The 14,318-nt window shown below is 42.8% G+C and overlaps 1 pseudogene; it reads left to right on the top strand.

Moving 5' to 3' along the window:
* Window positions 1-3,695: 3,695 nt before the first annotated feature.
* On the top strand, window positions 3,696-4,660 carry LOC123460763 (annotated as a pseudogene).
* The last annotated feature ends 9,658 nt before the right edge of the window (window positions 4,661-14,318 follow it).

The following is a 14,318-nucleotide window of genomic DNA, read 5'->3' as shown; positions in this document are numbered from 1 at the left end:
CAAAGGCAGAGAGCAAAGACAATATTTGTTTTACTCCCGAATGCCCATATTGGCAATTAACCTCCCCTTCCATTGTTTCCCTCTGCCTTTCAATGCAACCCCATGTTCTCCCACATCCACCTGTTGGAACATGTGGAGTAAAACTTACCTTGAGAAGGGCTAGGCTATGGTCCTGTCATGTGTGGCGTCCTTACCTCCTGTTCTGAACTCCGCCCGGTCCATGCTTCTATCGTGTTGTGCTAAACCTGAGGGAGCTCACACTGATGTACACTTATGAGGAATGTAACACTTAACCTCTCCCACCTGGGAACCTGTTGGCTGAAAGTATGAGACACTAATGATGAAGAGATGCCCTGGCCAGCAGGGAGTTGAACAAGACCCCGAGGGGAAGTTAACCTAAATGGGAGAAGGCAAATAGACACAAGAAGGAGACCATGCTAGGTGTTTGTCAAGGCCTCGAGATTTTTATTTTTACATGTAGGTTTATATAAGGTTGTAGGGGGAAGGGGACGTAATCAGGCCGAAGATCACAGAGTTATGGGTTAAGCCACAATGCCTTTGTTTCTTTGTCAGCTACCAGCAGCATGGGGGGGTAATCAGCCAAGTGTATAATCCCTTTGTTTCTGGTAGTTGAATATTAGGTGAGGAAGTAGAAACTTAACTTGCTACATGGCAGTCTTTGTTTCTGGTAGTTGAATATTAGGTGAGGAGGTAGAAACTTAACTTACTATATGGTGGTTTCTGTTAACATGGCCAAGGTTTGGTTCATAGCTCCCAACAAAGAGAGGGCTGTGGCTTAGATTGCCCTAACTCAAGTACCAGGTCTACAGCAGCAACTGTGCCATCCCAAATGCATGATTGCTTTCCTCAATGGGTTAGGATGTTTTTAACCTATAATAGTCTGATAAAAGTGCTTCTCTCAGTGAGTTGTGATGTGGGCTAAATTTAGAATAATAGTCCCTGATTTATATAAATTACCCTCTAAATACCTATTAGTTGATCTTGAAAAGGATATTATGAAATCTCATCAGGAAAACCTGATGGGTTCTTCACCAGGGTGAGGAGAGGCCCGATGCTGAGAGTTATGAATGTGTATTAGGCAGCTGATGGGATGGTGGAGACAAAGTGAAGACTGAATATGGTTTGCAGTGTGCTTCATATTTCTGCTCCTTGCAAAGGTAATGCATGCTTTATCCATTATATTTGATTGGCACTTAGGTGGTTCCCTCTTTTGCACTAATTTTTACAATTTTTTCTATCTATTTATTTATTTAAGAGAGATAGAAAGAGAAAGAGAGAGAGAGAATGAATAGAGGTTCCAGGGCCTCCATCTGCTGTAAACTAACTACAGACTCATGAACCACTTTGTGCATTTGGCTTATGTGGGTCCTTGGGAATTGAACCTGGTTCCTTTCATTTTGCAGGGAAGTGCCTTAACTACTAAGCAACCTCTTCAGCCCTATTTTGCACTGTTTTATACTTATTAATCAAACGGCTGGGTAGTGCACTATGGACATTAGAAACTTGCATTTTTTTGGACCATTACTCAGTTTGTTCTGTTTTTCATGATTAGATCATTTTACTGGTTTCTGCTCAAGGTCTATGACAGTGGTTCATTCACAGAATTTTCTACCTGGGGATGTTGCATTCAGTCTATTTTGTCTTTAATGATGAAATTAACTAATACCCCTTGGTTAAAATAATGCTTAGTTTTCCTACTCACTATGTACCATTAAAATATTTGTATGCTATCAAAATAAAAGAGAGACTGATTGAGAGAGGAAAGGATATGATGGAGAATGCAGTTTTAAAGGGGAAAGTGAGGGGAGGGAGGGCATTACCATAGGATATTATTTACAACCACTGAAGTTGTTAATAAAAAAATAATAAATAAAAAGTTTTTTAAAAACTTATGCTAAAAACTTTGGTGTTAAATACCTAAAGCTGGGTATTTGGTTGCTTATTGATATCATTTTCCATAGATCAACCATCTATAAAACAAAACTGATGAGGCAAAGGTAAATTACATCACAACTAGGGTAGTGGGATGGGGAAAAGAAGTGAAAATGACTGAGAATCATATTTTTAAAATATTTATTTATTTTAAAGACACAGATAGACAGACACAGAATCAGTATGCCAGGGCCTCTAGCCACTGCAAAAGAACCCCACATACATGCTCCACCTTGTGCATTTGGCTTTATGTGGGTACTGGGGAATAGAACCTGAGTCTTTTGGCTTTGAAGGCAAGCACCTTAACTGCTAAGCCATCTCTGTAGCCTGAGAATCATATTTTTTAATTTTGGAGGGTGGGAACAGGGTCTCATGTATCCCAGATCAGCCTCAAACCCACGATGTAGCTAGCTATAGCTGCCCTTCACCTCCTGGTCCTCTTTGCTCTCAGTTCCAAGGTCTGAGATTATAGACACATGCCACTCTGCCCAGTAGAGATTCAGAGTTTTCCATGAGGTTGTGACTCCAGGAGTTCACAGATTCCCCATGGGTACTGGCAGAGTTTGCACACAAGTGGCCACCATGCAGAGAAAGCATTACCTACAGGAAGAGAGTGGTTGGTTTGTAGACATGGAAGGAGGATAAGGACACTGATTCCTAGAATTTAACTGTGAAAGAAGCCTGCTAGAGTTACCAAGAGTGCACTTGCTGAGAGGGGACAGTGTGATCCAAGTGCATGTCATCTGTTTACACCTTGAAGCCATTCAAAGGGAGTCATACTGGCTCTTATGCACATACTGACTGTAGCAGACAGATTCAGGTTTGCTGAGATGAACTTCCAGACCAGGCACAGTTATGGAGGAAAGGATTTATTGAAGCTTACAGATTAGGGGAAGTTCCATAATGGCAGAAGAAGCTGGCCTGCTTTCACAGGACCAAGCAGACAGACAGAAGCACAAGCCTAAAGGTCAAAAGCCACAGCACACTTCAGGAGCTACAGCTAAGCACACTTTGCGTATCTTTACATTGAAATCTGAAACCCACCACAGCACCTTAAGATCCACCCAGTGGCATTGCCTCCAGCCAGGTAGCCAGGAGATGCAAAGTACAAACAAACAACTAAATATATTGGGGGCCATCTATTCTATTCAAACCACCACACTGACTTTACTGCTTACTGATTTTGAAACCCAATGGGGAGGGAGGACTCCAGCTACCAAAGTACTTTCCTACTGTCTGCTGTTGTTCAGAGCTCTCTGTTGCCCTCAATGGATAAAGCCTCATGTTGCTCCAGATGGCTGAGGTGGAAGGAGCACATGGTGTGAGATGAGCATACTACACACCAGATACATGTTCCCAAAGGAGGAGAACTTTTCCTGTAAGAGCTTCAGGAGCTGGGCTGCCATGCTGTGAACTGCGAGTTGCTAGACACGTGAGTGACTAGTTTTGTACTGTGGAGAAGAATGAGAATGAGTGAGAAATTGCACATAAATATTTTGCTATGTAGTGTTTAAGGCTTTTTGTTAGATGCTCTGTATATTCATAAAAATCCCATGAGATAAGTATTGTTAGCCACGTTGCATATATGATGAGATTGAGGCATCTAGAAGATAAGTCACTGTGGAAAGTTACACAGCATCTAAGCAGAGGGACTAGAGATGAAATCTTAACATTCCCGCCCTCACAGCAGGCATTCTTGCCAGGCTGCCATGCTTGGAAGACTTGTAGAAGAATGTGATTCTCTCACAGGCCCCACCATGCTGATGCTTCCAGGGCAGAACCAAACCTGGGTTTCTGAATTCATACTGCTTGGCTCCTCCAGTGACCCCACGACCAACAGGATCCTCTTCACTGCGTTCCTCCTCCACTACCTGAGCTCAGTCCTGGGCAATGGGCTCATCATCACCCTCATCTGCCTGGACACACGTCTCCACACTCCCATGTATTTCTTCCTCTGCATCCTCTCCCTGATGGACATGGGCTACGTGACCACCACCATGCCTCAGATGTTGGTGCATCTTCTCTCTCACTCTCAGACCATCTCCTTTGCTGAGTGCTGGCTGCAAATGTATGTGTTTGGTGCCCTGGCCACAACTGAGTGTGTCTTGTTTGTGGTCATGGCTTATGACCGGTATGTGGCCATTTGCTACCCACTGCACTACACTGTCATCCTCAGTTGGGACCTGTGCATACGGTTGGCAGCTGGGACATTGACGTGTGGTTTCCTGGCTTCTCTGATCCACACCTTCCACACCATGTGGCTGCCATACTGTGAGCCCAACAAGATCAACCACTACTTCTGTGAAGGTCCCTCAGTTCGGAGCTTGGCTTGCATGGGTATCCACCTCATTGAGATGGTGGATCTGGCCATGAGTGTTTTTGTGGTTATTGCTCCGCTTTCCCTCATGGTGGCCTCCTACATTCATATCGCCTTGGCTATTCACAAGATCAAGTTGATCCAGGGCCGTTTGCAAGGCTCTCTCTACTTGTGCCTCCCACCTGACAGTGGTCACCCTCTTCTATGCTCCAGCCACCTACATCTACATGAGGCCGAACTCCAACTACTCCCCTGAGAGAGACAAGCAGGTCTCACTCTTTTACAATGTCTTCACAGCCTTGCTCAACCCTGTGGTTTACAGTCCAGAGGAACAAAGACTTTAAAGGGGCTTTTCTCAAAGTGATGGGGTGTGGTAGGAAACACTGGTGAAACACTAATCATGGGTAGCATGGTGTAGAATGTTCCATCATGCCATTGCACAAAGCTAGCTGCACAGTTAACCGTTACAGTGAGGGAATGAGGAATATATGCTTCTTATCTAGAAGTTATGTATGTCATATCACAATGGATGGGAATGGTCAGTCCCTCTACAGAGAGGCCAGAAGATGACAGGGTGGTATAAGCTACCACAATAGTACAAAACCAGTAGGGTGTATCCAACCAACATGAAACATGCTAACTGTAAGTGACATGGTAATGGAAACAGTAGTGTGAAGGTGACATAAACAAAGGATATATGTGGATATAAATAGAGGGTGTATAACCTTGAAAATTTAGACAATAAGTGTAACCAATACAGCTCAGAGACTTAACATAGTTCATGAAGGCAATTTTGTTCAAAGGGCAGATATGGCAACCTCAGCATTGTTGTCAAAGGGCAGAAACCTGGATGATTAAGAACCTTTGTTCTTATCCTAATCTTGGTAACTTGCTCAGTGTATGTATGCTTTTTGGCAATATTTCTTTATTGTCTGATTTTTAAATGAATAAAACTATTTACTGACAATTTTCATACATATACATGATGTTTTTGATTATATCCCTCTCCCATTACACTCTTTTGTGTCCTGTTGCTTATCCCCATTTCTCTGAACCCTTCTCTTTTCTACCCAGTCTTTATATGTTGGCATTGTCTTCTTTCTCTCCTTCAGCATCTGTGACCAAGTGTTGATGGTCCCCACATTGAGCAGGTCTCGTGCATGTAGTCACAGCTGCTGTGAGGTCACGAATGCTGCCGTCACTTTAGGTCCTGTAGAGACGATTCCCAAAGTACCCCTGTTTACATGTTGATGCATACATTTCCAACATCCCTTCTGCAATGTTCCCTAAGCCTTTCTAAGTTGTGATGTAGAAGTCTTATTTAGTTGTGAACATTCAACTGTCCCTCCTCAGCCCTTTGACAAGTTTTCAGATTCCCTAATAGTCACTGCCATCTTCCAAAAGAATAATCTCTTGTCAAAAGTGACAGCATTATCAAGCTATTGTTATGAATGAAAATATTTAGGGGCAATTTGACATGCACAACATATCCATTAGCCAAACAACAGTAGTAGCTTCCCCTACTCTAGGGCCTTCCCAGTCTTAGGTTTTGACCAGAGTTCAAGTACCAGTGTTGTATAGAAAACTCCCCCAATTTGAAACCTTCCCTTCACCCTGGAAAGGAGGAGGGAGGATCTGGAGACTCAGGAGGTCAAGTCTAGGGCAGATGCACCTTAAATTCCCCAGGACTACTTATCCAGATGACAGGAGCTGTGAGCAACTGTTGAGGGGCTGACGTTGACCAGTGTTGTGCAGCAATTCAAACACTCCCCCCTGGGGGAGGAAGCTCAGGAGAGTGAAGAGGTCAACAAGTGCTGGAAAACAATGTAAGAAATATCTAGGATATACAAAGAACTCAAAAAATTAAATAAGAAATTAAACAGCCTAAATTTTAAAAAATGGGATATGGAGCTAAATAGAGAGTTCTCAAAAGAAGAAATACAGATGGCATATAAGCTTCTAAAAAAACTGTTCTGCCTAGTCATCAGGAAATGCAGATTAAAACTACCAATTTTCAGCAAGTGGAGAGCCTAGAGTTCATGGACAGCCATTTGTTGAGCTGAGACACTTAAGCACATGATACTTTAGCCCCAGGCTAAGGCACATGGCCAGGTTTCATGACCTTTGTGTGATCTTCGTCAGTCACATCCTCTTGTCACTGCTTATTGATTTGGGCAACAAGCAGGGAGGGCCATGTTTGGCAGACCTTACAGGCTTCTCTCCCTCAAATGTGAGGATGGCCAATGTCCCATCCTTGTATGAGCCTAGGTTAACTCTGTCCTCAGGCAAGTGACTGCAACTCCATGAACCTGTTTCCCCATCCATCCAAAGTAGGCTGGAAAAGGAAATTCTCACATGATAACTCCACTCCCTCTCTGTTCTTTCTTCATGTCCTGTCTCCAAGGTCCAATTTCTTGGTATGTTCTTGTTGATGGCATTTGGGGAGTTTCATCCCCACTGGGGACAGGGGAGGCTCTTCCTTAGCTCTCCTAGGAAGGCCAGGTGAGGGGACAGGACCATAAAACCTTGTTAGTGTGTCCCTCCAGGAAGAGACTGAGATGGCTGAGTCTGTCTTGGTCTGCATCCCAGGATCTTCCCAGCAAGGTCTTCAGCAGCCAGTGCTGGCTTGCTGCTTGGGATGAAGCAGAAGTCTGTTACCAGAAATCTCAGAATTCTAGAGCTTTTCTGAAGACTTCCTAATTTCCTGGATGTGCTTGCTAAGGTGGTTGCTATACAGACCCTTCACCAGGGAGCAAGGACAGCCACTCATTGACACATTCTGTGGATTATCGATGGGGGAGATGGCCACTAGTCCTGGGGGTGTTTGTGAGGTCTTCTCTGTGGTTTTGGAGGTCAGAAGTTGTTAAACCAGTATCTTCAGTGCAATTTATAGCATCTCTGAATTCAGGAAGATGTATCATAGAATCCATTGCTAGACTCTCAGAATTTCTTTGTTTTCCATTTTTTAAAGATTAGAAACCAGCTATTTCCTTTCTATAGAGAAGTAATGCAAGTCATATCACTGTGGGCCAGAATGTGTGGTCTCTTTACAGAAAGGGCAGCAAATAACAGGGATGATATCTTTGTCCATAGTACATACATCAGTGTAGCATGCAACCAACATGAAACATGCTAACTGTGACATGTTGTCAGAGACAGAAGGAAAAAGTGAGATGTAAACAAAACAGTATGTATAAACAGTATATATATATTATTGAACACAGTACAATAGTACATGTAATCAATATAGCCAAGAGAGCTGACATAGTGCATGAGATCAATGTGGTTCATGGGCAAGTGTGGTGACCTCAATGTTGTGCTATCAAAGAATACAAATCTTAATGTGAAGGAACATGGATTATCATCTGCAACTCATTAACTTGTTTAGTACATTTGTGACTTTACTTCTTTTTTCTATATTTAAATAGATGTTTTTGTTGACAATTTTCATCCATGTGCATAATGAAATTTTATTTTATTTTTAGAGGGAGAGAGAGGCAGAGGGAGAGAAGGAATTGGTGCTCCAGGACCTCAGCCAATGAAGCTGAACTCCAGGGGCTTGTGCCACTTAGTAGCTTTGGGGGAACTTGCACTTGCCTCACCTTTGTGCATCTGGCTAATGTGGGATCTGGAGATTCACACATGGGTCCTTGGCCTCAGAGGCAAACTCCTTTACTGCTAAGCCATGTCTCTAGCCCAGCATAATGGATTTTGATCATACTCCTCTTCAATTACTTTCTTCCATGCCCACTCACCATCCCCATGTCTCTGCACAGCTGTGTCATTCCAACCAGTCTCTCTTCTTTCATGTATTTTTCCCATTGCTTCATTGGCTATGATGACATGCTGATGGTCCCAATATTGTGTAGACCTTGTGTAGGTAGTGCCAGCCTCTGTGAGGTCATGAATGCAGTGGTCACTTTGTGTGTGGTAGACACCTTTCCAAAGAACTCCTCCTCATACTTTGGTTCCTAAAGTCTTTGTGGCAGCTCTTTTGCAATGTTCTCTGAGCCTTATAGATTGTGATGTTAAGACGTGTGAATTAGAGTTGAATGTTTAATATTAATTCCCAGTACTTTGTCAAATTCTCAGTCTCTTCAATATTAACCACCATCTTGAAAGAGAAGCTTTTGTGACCCAGAGCAAAAAATATCACCAAACTATACGAAAAAGCCTAAATATTTGGATAGCATTTTGATATGTACAACCTATTTGTTTGACCAAACAACAGTCATAGCTTCCCTTTATTCACATCCATAGGCTTTTGACCAGAGTTTCAGGGCCAGGAATGAATTCTCTTCCATTCACTGGCCCTCAAAGCCAATCAGAGAACAGTTGGCCATCTTCATAACTGATATGCCACTACTGTAAGAGTGGATACATTTTTCCTGGCTTGCCAGTTGAATCCCTTGCCGGTAACAGTGTTATGGACTGTTATTGACTTATCTCTCCCAGCAGCCTGCAAGCCACCTTCCAGCACTATGACGACTAGTGGGCAGTAGGAGGCTGGGGAAATGTACGTCTTCATTCTGGATCTCACTTTGTTCCTATTTTTAACCAACATCTTGTATTGAATTCCTTCCAAAACTTTGGGACTCCAGGCCATTGAGCCACAGGCAATTTTTTCAGAAAAGAGGGCAGAAAGATTATTAGGATTACAGGGTGGGAGTTATTATCCAGAGGCATTGTCCTCTCCCAAAATGACTGACTGCTGCTCTCACAAGTCATAACCACCACCCGATGGTGAATACTAAAATTCCCACTGAAGAGCACTCTAAGTAGAATGGGGGAAGGGAAAAGGAAATGGTACCAACACTTGATGTGTCCATACAAAGCTTCCACTGAATAAAAAATTTATCCAGAGTACATGTTGCTGTGACGACCATGTACAATTTATACGGGCTTCTCCCAGGAGACTGGCAGATGGATTGCCATGATTTTCAGGTCAACCTGAAATACACTGTAATAACTTGCCTCAAATAACTCAATGCAATGTATTTGTGAACATTAGAGAACTCTCTCTCTTTTCTCTTCTGTCTCTCAGTCTCTTTACTGAATGTGTCCATCAACATGGAGAAAGTAAGTCCCCAATGGAACTTGCTCATATTGTCACCCTGATCTCAAGGGTGATGGTTAATCTTGCCTGCCAACTTGCCTAGAGTGAAAGACACCTAGAAGAAAATCAAATACTTGTTCCTGTGCATGTGAGGGTGCTGACACAGATTACTGACATGTGGGTCAAAAAACTGAAGGGTAGCCAGGCATGGTGGTGCACTCCTTTAATCCCAGCACTCAGGAGGCAGAGGTAGGAGGATCGCTGAGTTCAAGGCCACCCTAAGAAAGCAGAGTGAATTCCAGGTCAGCCTGAGCTAGAGTGAGACCATACCTTGAAAAAAAAAACTGAAGGGTAAGAGCCACACTGAATAATGGCGGCACGTTCCAATGTGCTGGGCCCCAAATGGGATGAAAAGCAGTGTGGGTAGCCCAACCTCAGGCAAGATTAAGTTCTTGAGCAGGTGTGAATTGTGCTGCCTCTAGAGCCTACAGACAGCAGTTCAGAGTCTTCAGCCTCTGATCTTGGACACATTCTGGATGTTCTCCAGGTAGTGATCAGGCTTCAGCCCTAGACTGGGGCGGCACCACTGAGGCCTCTTGTTCTGAGTCTTCAAGCTTAGACTGAGCAGCTTCTTGGACTGCTGTTCTCATTGTTCTCCAGCCTGCAGATGCTCATTGAGAGTGCTAATCATGTAAGCCAATCTCATAATTCCTTCCACTCAAACATAAACATATTGGTTATGTTTTTTAAAATATATATATATATATATATATATATATATATATATATATATATATATATATATATATATAAATGAGAGAGAGAGAGAGCCCACATGCCAGGGCCTTCAGCTGCTCCAAACAATGCATTGTGCATCAGGTTTACTTAGGTCCTGTGAAACTGAACCTGGGTCCTTTGGTTTTGCAGACCTTAACAACTAATCCATCTTTCTAGCCCTTGGTTCTGTTTTTTGGAGAACTCTAAATTCAGAATTCCAGCCTACAAAACTAAGAGAAAGTAAATTTCTGTTGTGAAATCCATCTAGTCACATTTTTCTGTTATAGAGCTAGTTCAGAGCAACCCTAAGATTGATCCTATTTCTACCAGCAACACAGTGAGAGCTTGAACTCAAAATCAAGGTAGGTATTTAAAAATGAAGTTGGAGTCTTCTAGAACCAGACAATGTTAGTAGAAAAATATACATGACATAAACATGCTAATACTGAGTAAATACAAAAAGGTCTTGATGTTGGGCATGGTGTTGCATGCCTTTAATCCCAGCACTTGGGAGGCAGAGGTAGGTGCATCACCATGAGTTTGAGGCCACCCTGAGACTACAGAGTGAATTCCAGGTCATCCTAGGCTAGATTGAGACCCTATCTCAAAAAATAAACAACAAGGTTTGAAATGAAGGAATTCCTATTTAGTGTTCCCTGTTCCACCTGTTGCTGCGACAAAGGAATCTGACCAAAAGGAATGTGGAGAAGAACACAGCTGAATTGGGCTTACAGACAGAGGACAGAACTCACCATGGACAGGAAGGCAAGGGAGGCTGGAGAAAGAAGGCAGCGTCATGTTGCCCTGGCAGTCAGGATCCAGAAGAAAAGCAAGTGGAGCTGAACTGTACAACCTTAAGGCTTGCGCCAGTGGCTTACTTCCTCCACCATGGATCAACCTTCTAAAGGTTCCCCAGTATTCCTGGACAGAGCTACCAGCTTGGGATTAAATGCTCAAACACATGGGCTTATGAGACACATTGACATTCAAACTACCACACCTGTGGATTCAAAGGAGCCAGTGTTCAAAGCATCAGAGAAACTAGGCGAGATCAGAGGGACAGGACTCAATTAGAGAAATGATGTTGCTTTGATTGAAGAGCTAGAGAAAGGTTCATGTTGTCACTATAGAGTGAGCAGGAGAGGCAGAGATACATTTCAGAGTCAGGCAGAGGCCAGTCTGGGAAGGCCAGTGACAAGTGTACCTTTAAGCTGAGCACATGGGGGTGGAGAGGTTGTGGCTGGAGAAGTGGTGCAATTTGAGGAATGATCATCTCTGTTGTATGGTGACCTCAGGAGGGGGTGAGAGGGGCGGGAGCTGGATAAGAAGGTGAGAGTGTCAGGGGACCCAGGCCAGGCCAGTGAATCAACAGCCTCCCCTTTGGGAAGCTCCAAGACATAACGTTAGGAAGATTTCTGGCTTGAGGAGACTGGAAAGGGGTGTTGTTTAGTTGTGGTGCTTGGAGTTTAGATGTCAAACTAATGAACTGGAAAAGGAAGAAAGTGGGGAGTTATGCAGATGAGATGAACAGAGTGACTTATGAGCAATGGACGTCCTCAGTAATATGTGCATGACTAGATGTTTTCTATCTACAGATGGCTTAAAATGCAGCCTGACTGCAGCCTTGGGTTTTAACTTGCAGCCCAGAGCTCCCCATATTCAGTCAACTGACACCTGTTGGGCTCCCACAGCAATTTCTAGAGCATCTTTGAACAGGAATAGGGGGCTCATTCAGTAACCTTCAGGGTCACATATACAGGTCATTCTGTCTGCAAGTGCAACTGGCTGTGAAGGCCTTTGGATCCACGTCAGGGGGATCTGAGGGCATGACCATACCCTTGGGGCTCCTTTACCTATGCTTTAGGCTGGTAGTTTGCTGAGGCCTGGTGAGTCAGCAGATTACTCCATAAGTCAGTACCTGAACCATACCTTTCTAAGCACAGCTAAGTCCTTTTCCCTTTGTTTATCTCTTAGCCCTTGGAAAACATTTGTTCATAGGTAATACAATAATTATTTTATTTTGCTTTGTTTGTTTTTTGCTTTTCATATAGGGTCTCATGTATCCCTGACTTACTTCAAATTTTCTATGCATCCAAAGTTGGCCTTGAACTCTAACCTTCATGCTTCTGCCTCCCAGGTGCTTGGTGCCAAGCATGTGTCACCAAACTTGATGAATTTTCACTTTCATGATGGTTTCCTTTCTATCAAAAATGTTGTAACAGTTATAAAATTTGTTTAATCTTTTTTTTTTTCATTTTGCTTTTGTAGCAAATCTAACATAGTCTGATACAAGATCATAAAAATTTACTTCTGCATTTCTTTCTTTTTTTTACTTTAAAGCTTTAATGACACAACTTTCTTTCAAACTGAATGTTAAATACATTATATTTTCTGTCCTTGTAAGGACAGATATAAAATCTACTCATAGAAAGGTATATATTAATGAAAATAGTTTCCAAATTCTATTTATTAGATTTTTTAAAATCTTGAAGAAATGATAAATATGATTTGAGTTGGCATATAATTTTACTGTTGTCCTGGCACCATTTTTTAAAGCACTATCTTTTCCGCAGTAAATTATCGTTATGTTCTTGAAAACAACCAGCTGATGCTAAATTTTTACACTTGCTTCTAGACTGTCAATGTTTCTCTGATTAAAAAAAAAAAAGTCAATCATTATGCTAGGACTGTTCTTTGCTATAGCTTTGTGTTAAGGGTTCAAATTGAGATGTAGAAGTTGTCCAACTTTGTTCTTCTTGGTCATTTTTTTTTTTACCTTCTGTATGTCCCTTGGAGTTTCTGTTGAACTTTAGGTTCCATTGGTACATTTCAAGGAATACAATGTCAACTAGAATTATGACAGAGGTGCATTGAGTATGTAAATCAGCTTAAGATGAATTGTTATTGTTATATTAACAAAAAAACTTTTGATAAACTTCCAAATTACCTGGTGATCTGGTACCCATCTTGAATGAGGTACTCTTTGACTAGCAGAGCACAAAGTTAGCATTCACAGAAGGCTCACACCATCGCATGCCAGTGCTGCATGTGAAGTCAGCTCTAGCAGTCCCTGAGGCAAAAGCAGGCTGCAGGCAGAAGCGGCCGGAGTGGCCCACTACTGCTGCATGGCCAAAGCCACTATCTGTGATGCTTGGGTACCGATGATTCTGTGTGATGCACCCGCCTGAATGCAGAGATGAAGCACTGTGCCTCTTCTGGAATATCGTGAGCGAAATGGTGAAGACAAATCCTATCAGGGGACAGACGACTGAAAAATAATTTGGGCATTCTTCCTTTTGTTTGGAAGGAAACATGGTTTACAGGACTGATTGATTAGTGCACTCTGGCTAATAGGTTATCCAGATGGTCAGCAAGTGAATGGACAATGATTTGAAATTGGTGATAATGAATGTGATGAGTAATATGTAAAAGGCCCTGCTTAACTCGGAAATAATTAAAATATTTTTGACTTTCATGTGAATACTCATTTGCAGATTTCTTCAACAGATATTTTTTTTTGAGGTAGGGTCTCATTCTGGCCCAGGCTGACCTGGAATTAACTGTGTAGTCTCAGGGTGGCCTTGAACTCACGAGGATCCTCCTACTTCTGCCTCCCAAGTACTGGGAATAAAATGTATGCCACAATGCCTGGTGAACAGAATTTTTTTTTTAGTGTAGGGTCTCACTCTAGCCCAGGCTGGCCTGGAATTCATGATGGAGCCTCAGACTGGCCACAAACACATAGTGATCCTCCAGCCTCTGCTTCCTCAGTGCTGGGGCTAAAGGTGTGTGCCACCATGCGTGGCTGGACCTTCCATGTCTCAAAATGGTCTTCCCTCATTGTAAAATAGTGGTGGGAATGGGGGTGGCAAGAAGGCCTCAGGATTACCTGAGGGAGCTTCATCCTGTGGGAAGGAACTGCGAGGAAGGCAGAGGAGGGGACCAAAGAGCATGGGTTAGGCATCAAGCCCCACAAAGATGAAGTCCTCAGAACTTTCCAAAGGCACATCCGCCGACTAATCAGGCATGACTTTATAGTGCATGTACTTGTCACTTATAATTAATCCTCCATAACTAGTCTTAGAAGGAGCTGTCATAGAAAGCGGCCATGAAAATCGTGTCTCTGTTGATTACACTTGGGGAATCTGACATCCATTTACAATGCTTGCTTCCCACTCTTCATTATTCATATCATTTGGTGTAAGGAGAGCCTGA

This window comes from Jaculus jaculus, chromosome 5, assembly GCF_020740685.1.
Source record: "Jaculus jaculus isolate mJacJac1 chromosome 5, mJacJac1.mat.Y.cur, whole genome shotgun sequence".
In the NCBI taxonomy this organism is placed as follows: domain Eukaryota; kingdom Metazoa; phylum Chordata; class Mammalia; order Rodentia; family Dipodidae; genus Jaculus; species Jaculus jaculus.
This window is presented reverse-complemented; position numbering and strand designations above follow the sequence as displayed.